Source organism: Cryptomeria japonica, chromosome 7 (genome assembly GCF_030272615.1).
Source record: "Cryptomeria japonica chromosome 7, Sugi_1.0, whole genome shotgun sequence".
Lineage (NCBI taxonomy): Eukaryota > Viridiplantae > Streptophyta > Pinopsida > Cupressales > Cupressaceae > Cryptomeria > Cryptomeria japonica.
In genome coordinates, this window is record NC_081411.1 from 678,125,658 (window position 1) to 678,133,019 (window position 7,362).

Here is a 7,362-nt window from a genome sequence, read left to right on the forward strand (position 1 = left end):
TCACCCACATTGCATACTCAAACCAAATTTATTTTAACAATATTATGCAAAGTGACATTTGTCACAACAAGATTGAAGGTTAAAAAATACAAATGAAAGTTAAACTCAATAAATTGGGGATGGTATGTGAGATATATATTCCTAAACATTTTTTTGATGAATAAGTGTCCATATTATCATTTATAAAAAATAATATTAAGGGAAGCATACCAGTAGTTGTTTTAGCTAAGTTTACGCACCCTACATCAGATTTTGATGATTTATGCTAACTTTGAGCATCCACAGATTTTAAACGGTATACATCAGATTTTGACGATTTTTTTTTGGTTGTATCTGTATACAACTTAATTGTTTATAGCTATTGTTCTGGCTTCTGGGTAGTAACAACGCACACTATAATCTGTTATGCATGCAAGACTCAAAAAGTATACTTTTCAAAGTGTCACTCCATACCTACTTAAAGATGCCACAATAACCGTGCACTTAAAATTGCCAATACTTATGCACAAATGACCCTGCAGTTGTGCAGTTGTGCACAAATGCCCCAGTAGTGGTGCACAAATAGGTCAATTATGGAGAAAAAAACGCTAAAAAGTGAGCGGCTATTGATACATGTAAAATTTATCAATGAGATTTTAGTTATCCTACATGTGAGTTTTATTAATAGGACTTTAGTTACTCATTTTTTTGGTATCTTTAAAGTTAATAACTTGAAGATTAGATAAGATGGATGGATATAAAATATTATTCAGAGTTCATACAAGACCAACGCCTAAATCATAAAACATTAAAAAAAAACACTAGATCATAGTATCACTTGATTTACCCCATTCATCAAATCTGAAATATTTATCACCGCCATCTTTTTATCTTTTATCTTTCTTCTTTTTTTTCCTTAACAAATAATTGACACTTAAAAACTACTGGTGGTTGACGCAATTGAATAGATATCTTGTGCAATTTAAAGACTTCAACATTGATGCCAATTTCAGTTACCTGGTTCGTCTTCAGTTTGGTGAGCTTCAATTTACAGCAGCTAACTGGAGGACGTTTGACATTTATATTTGCAATATAACTGTTTGACATTTATATGTCCCTGCAGATGAATTTGCTATCACAGACCTGTGGGTGCCACTGCTTCCCAACAGCGCAACAGTAATGCTATTCTGAATGGAATGTAATTCCTTAAGCTCGATGATAGCTCCAGAAATCTTGCAGTACTAAACCCTGTGGTAACTGAGCAAGTTGAAGAAAACTCAGCAAATGGGCCTACAGCAGTAGCACTAATAGTATCAAGCATAAGGGCTATATGATAAGAATTGTGTCAGGAATCATTGCTGCTGGTGTAGTTACTTTGCCATGTTTGATGATTTTATGCTATGCTCTGAAAAGGAAATATAAGAATGGCAAGGGCTCCCATGACAAGCCCTTTACTGCTGTTGCCTGTCATGGAGGAGGGACTACTACTACCAGTACTAGTACTTCAGCCAAGAACTCTGAATCCAGTGCATTCAAAGGATCCGCCAGCTATGGATCAACCTCTTCAGCTAGCATATTTTGCAGGTATTCTAGTCCCGTTATCTATGCTTAATTTCTATCCCTAGAGAGATGCACGTTATATTAATTCATGGAATAGATATATTACATCAATCTTGCAACAGGGTTTCTGTAGAGTCTGAAATTGCCCCTATTCTTAAAGCCAACTGTTAAACATAAATATTTATGTCAGAATAAACAATTCACAGCCAAACCATACAATTAGAAACATCCAAATTGAACCCAGAATTTACGCAGAGCCTGTTTTATTATTTCAGCACATTAGAATTACAAAAAGGCTGGTTATTTAAAGAGTTCACAGCCTTACAAATACTTACACCGAAGAAACTCTATTAACACAACTCTAAACTTAGACGGCAGTTCATCAAATACTGTGCATTACAAACTAAATGGATTGCTACGGTGGAACTAGAGTTAGCTGTCCTAAGAAAGAGGATGCATATCCAATTTTACTTGCATTGAAATGCTTGCTAATTTCAAACAAACTTCAACACTAAAAATAGGAGATTATTTCATAACTAACAGTCTTAAATAAAGAACTGGAGATAGCTTTTTTTTGTGTGGTGTGGTCTGCGATGGTGAATTACGGTGCATGGATGTTTTATATGGTGGATCCTAAGAATAGCAATGCATGAGCTGCATGGAGCTGCACGCACGAACATCATCAGCTATCTTCATACTCCCCCTTGATGCTGAGAGGGCTCACAATCTTATCTCGTAGTGCTGAAAACTGAGCTTTTGCAACCGCTTTAGTGAATATATCCGCTAGCTGATCCTGGGTGTTGATGTGCTTCAATTCAACATCCTTCTTCTGCACCAAATCTCGTATGAAGTGATATTTCAAATCAAAATGCTTTGTTCTGCTGTGATGAACCGGATTCTTAGCTAACTTGATGGCACTCACATTGTCACAATAAATTACTGTAGGCTGAATTTGTTTTTCTCCAATTTCTTCCAAAACTTTTCTGAGCCAAAGGGCTTGTGTACCTGCTTAGGTAATTGCAACATACTCTGCTTCTGTAGATGAGAGGGCAACAATACTTTGCTTTTTTGAGCTCCAGGTAATCAAACTAGAACCAAAAGAAAAACAATTTCCAGATGTAGATTTACGGTCATCCATACTACCTCCCCAATCTGAATCACTAAAGCCTACAAGATTGAACTTTTCAGAAGAGTAGTAATGAATACCAAAACTTGAATTCCCTTTCACATACCTCAAAATCCTTTTGGCTGCCTTCATATGTATTTCAGATGGATTTGTCATATACCTTGAAACAAGTGAAACTGAATAAGCAATATCTGGCCTCGTGTGGGTTAGAAACATCAAGCTCCCCACAATACTTCTGTAAGCTGTCTCATCAACTAAATCAACACCATCATCTCTACATAACAAAACTCCATGAGCACTTGGAGTGGAGGCAGGGTTACAATTAGTCATATTAAATTTCTTCAGCATATCCTGTGCATACTTTGTTTGACAAATGAAAATCTCATCCTTACTTTGATAAACCTCCATTCCTAAAAAATATTTCATTAGACCAAGATCTTTCATCTCAAATTCTTTCATCATAGCAGCTTTGAATTCATCTTTCATCTTAGAACTACTACCCATATACAAAAGATCATCAACATACAAACTTATGATGAGAATATCAGTACCTTCTTGTTTGTAGTATAGGGTAGGATCACTCTTACTTCTCTGGAAGCCATTCTCCTGAAAGTATCCATCAATCCTGGCATACCACGCTCTTGGTGCTTGCTTGAGGCCATACAAAGTCTTCTTCAACTTGTAGACATAATTATCTTTTCCTTCCACTTCAAAACCTTGTGGCTGCTCCACATATACTTCCTCTTCTAAGTACCCATTCAAGAAGGCACTTTTCACATCCATATGATGTATGCTCCACTTCTTCTGAGCTGCTAATGAAATCAGCATTCGTATGGTCTCTTGTCTTGCTACTGGTGCAAATGTCTCTTCATAGTCAATTCCATATTTCTGTGTGAAGCCTTTAACAACTAATCTTGCCTTGTGTCTTTCAACACTCCCATCACTGTTAAATTTGGTCTTGTAGACCCATTTGGTGCCAATCCTTTTTTTGTCATATGGAAGTTCTGTTAACTCCCAAGTGTCATTCCTGTGAATGGAATCCATCTCTTCTTCCATGGCTTTCACCCAAACTTCATTAGTACATGCATCTTCAAAACATGATGGTTCAAAATCAGCCTTGGCTAATAAAGCAAAATTCATTATCTCACCTATTGGGTTTTCTTCATGTACATGATTTCCACTCTTTTGGTAGATATCACTCAATCTCCTTATTTTCCTTGTAGAACTTTGAGAAGAAGCTGGACTAGAACTTGGTACTAAAGAACTTGATGAAGGATTGCTTGGTGGAGTTAAACCACTGGATATAGAAACATTAGTTGGCTGCTCATGACCAATATCAGCAATTATATCATCATTCAAAATAGATTTTGGCTTCTCAACATGGCTAGTTTATAACCATAAACTCCCCCTTCATCAAAAATCACATCTCTTGAGACAATAAGCTTGTTAGTGAGGGGATTATACAATCTATAAGCCTTGCTTTTCTCACTATACCCAATAAAAATACATGACTCACTCTTTGCATCTAACTTCTGTCTATTCTGATCAGGTACATGCACATAAGCCAAACAACCAAAAACTTTGAAATGATTAACATTAGGCCTTTTACCATACCAAGCTTCATAAGGAGTCATATTTTCTAGTGCACTGGTGGGGCTACGGTTGAGGATGTACACCGCTGTAGCAACTCCATCTCCCCAGTAAGAATTGCTCAATCCCTTGGTTTGTAACATGCACCTTGCCATTTCAACCACAGTACGATTCTTCCTTTCAGCTACTCCATTCTGTTGAGGTGTGTATGTAGTAGTAAGTTGCCTCTTAATGCCATTAAAATCACAATAACTTTGGAAAGCCTTTGAGCAAAACTCTCCTCCACGATCAGTCCTTAAACATTTGATCTTGCACCCTTTCTCATTTTCTACAAGGGCTTTAAACTTCTTGAATGTATCCAAGGCTTCATCTTTGGCCTTCAAAAAATATACCCAACAATTTCGTGAGTAATCATCAATAAAAGTGATGAAATATGATGACTTACCCAAACTCTTAGTCTGCATAGGACCACATATATCTGAATGAACAAGCTGAAGTGGGTGATGAGCCCTCCATGCATTGCCCTTTGGAAACTTTTCTCTTGCATGCTTACCTTTAGCACAACCTTCACAAACCTCCTTGTGTTCCTCAACCTTGGGCAAACCAGAAACTAATGCATGTGAGGTTAGAAACTTCAAACTATGAAAATTTAAATGCCCATACCTGAGATGCCATAACCAACTTGAATCCTCATAAGCCATATTTGCCAAACTGTTGTTATGTTCACCAAACCTCAAAGGGAACATCCTATTTCTTGTCATAGGAACAACAGCGATCACCCTATTATCCTTATTCTTATCATAGATAGTAGAAGTCTTATTCTCAAAGACTACTTTATAATTTTTCTCACATAGCTGCCCAACACTTAACAAATTGTGCTTCAATTGTGGAGTATAATAAATATCATGAATATTCTTTATACCTTCTTTTGTTTGGACCTCCATAGCTCCTTTGGCAGCAACCTCCAATGATTTATCATCACCAAGCTGGATCTTGGATTTGAAACTTCCATTCTTTGTTGAAAACAACTTCTCATTCCCTGTCATATGGTTAGAGCATCCAGAATCTAGGTACCAAACATCTTTACTAGTATTTTCACCCTTGGCATAAGATAAAAATAAGTGATCAGGAGGATTCTCACTACTTTCTTGAGCATAGTTAGCACTTTTACCTTCTTTCAATCTGCATTCTCTTTCAAAGTGGCCATACCTGTTACAATGGTAACATTGAAGATTTCTCTTATCAAATCTGCCTCTACCTCTTCCTCTGAAACCACCTCTTCCTCTACCTCTATCTTCAGTTTCAACAGGGTTACATGGAATATTATGCAAGACAGTTACCCAAGGTTCCTCTGCACAAAGAGGAATTGACTTCAAACATTTTTTTTTGAAGTGTTGGGTAAACTTTCTAACGTGATTGGTGATATTGGTATGGAACATCCTCCACTACCAATTTTCAATCAATAAAGCTGAGGTTGAAACCTGTGAGCATATTAGATCAGCGAAGACACAAGCCTGCGATCACAATAGTCCAACAGAAATTTGAATATTGACGGTCATAAAACCACCACCACCACTTAATCAACATGCCATTAATCAACATGCCATGAAAATAATCCCTTGACTTTATCTTCAAATTGCTATTTACAAGCAATATCAATTCTCACTTGAACATCTTCAGCTACCTACTAAACATTCAGGTTGATCATACCACTAAGTTTTTCTCTTATAATCGATGTCAGTTCTTCCCTGAATGTCTGCATATCCCCTATCCTGTGTTAGCAGGGGTCTTCTTTAAACATTGCCCCACGTCTAGATTTCCACAAGCATTATTTTACTTGTCACTGTTTGGAATTATCCTCGAACATCCAAGTGTCTCAAGTAAGGGATCCATCCAACAGAAAGGGTACTAAACATCAAAGTTTATTCAACTTGAACCAATTCTTAATCCTTTCATTGATATATATTATCCTGATGGAGCTTAAACCGGCACAAAACCTTATGTTTGCAAAACAGTGATGTGTCTCACTGATTCATAGATATCTTTTGTCTGATTTGTATGTTGCAGGCACTTCAGCTTTTCAGAGATTCAAGATGCAACCAACAACTTTGATGACTCACTTCTTATTGGGGTTGGAGGGTTTGGAAAGGTTTACAGAGGAGAAATCAAAGGTGGCAACATAGTTGCAGTCAAGAGAGCAAATCCACAATCCATCCAAGGTTCTAGTGAGTTCAGGAATGAGATAGACCTGTTGTGCAGGCTTAGACACAAGAACTTGGCTCTCCTGATAGGCTACTGTGATCAGAACTCAGAAATGTGTCTTGTTTATGAATATGTTCTCAACGGAACATTGCAGAAGCATATCCATGGCAAGGACCATGGAAGCCTTATTTTGTCATGGAAGCAGAGGCTGAAAGCATGCATTGGTGCTGCAAATGGCCTTGACTATCTTCACTCAGGGGCATTTCAGACAGTCATACATAGAGATGTGAAGAGTACCAATATTCTTCTGGATGAAAACTTGGGTGCCAAGGTTTCTGATTTTGGGATTGCCAAAATAATGGGCACATTTGATCAGAGTCATGTAACAACTCTGGTGAAAGGGAGCTTTGGATATTTGGATCCTCAGTATTTCTACAGCCTGGCTCTTACAAAGAAATCTGATGTCTATTCCTTTGGGGTGGTGTTGTTTGAGGTTTTGTGTGCTAAACCTGTTGTTATGTTTACCTAATCAGGGGAGAAGATAAATCTATCTGATTGTGCTCTCGATTACCTTAGGGATGGTGCTCCCGAGGACATGATAGACCCCAATTTAATAGGTGACATAACCTCAGATTCCCTTCAGATATTTGCAGAGGTAGGAGAGAAGTGTTTGGCAGAAAAAGGTGATGACAGGCCTTCCATGGCAGATGTGGTGTGGTACTTGGAGTTTGCCCTGCAATTGCATGAAATTGCAACAGGTCAAGGGGAAACAGTTCATGGTGTTAGTTCTAGTGGAAGTTTGAATGGATATGCCACTTTGTAGAGGTGGAGTAAGCATTTGAAATTTGTCTAGATGTGAGATGTATGACTTTAGAACCATGATTTTTAGATTTGATAGTATTTAA

General features: G+C 37.5%; 1 pseudogene; it reads left to right on the top strand.

The window, feature by feature from the left end:
• Window positions 1-1,403: 1,403 nt before the first annotated feature.
• Window positions 1,404-7,362, top strand: LOC131040409 (probable receptor-like protein kinase At5g59700; annotated as a pseudogene).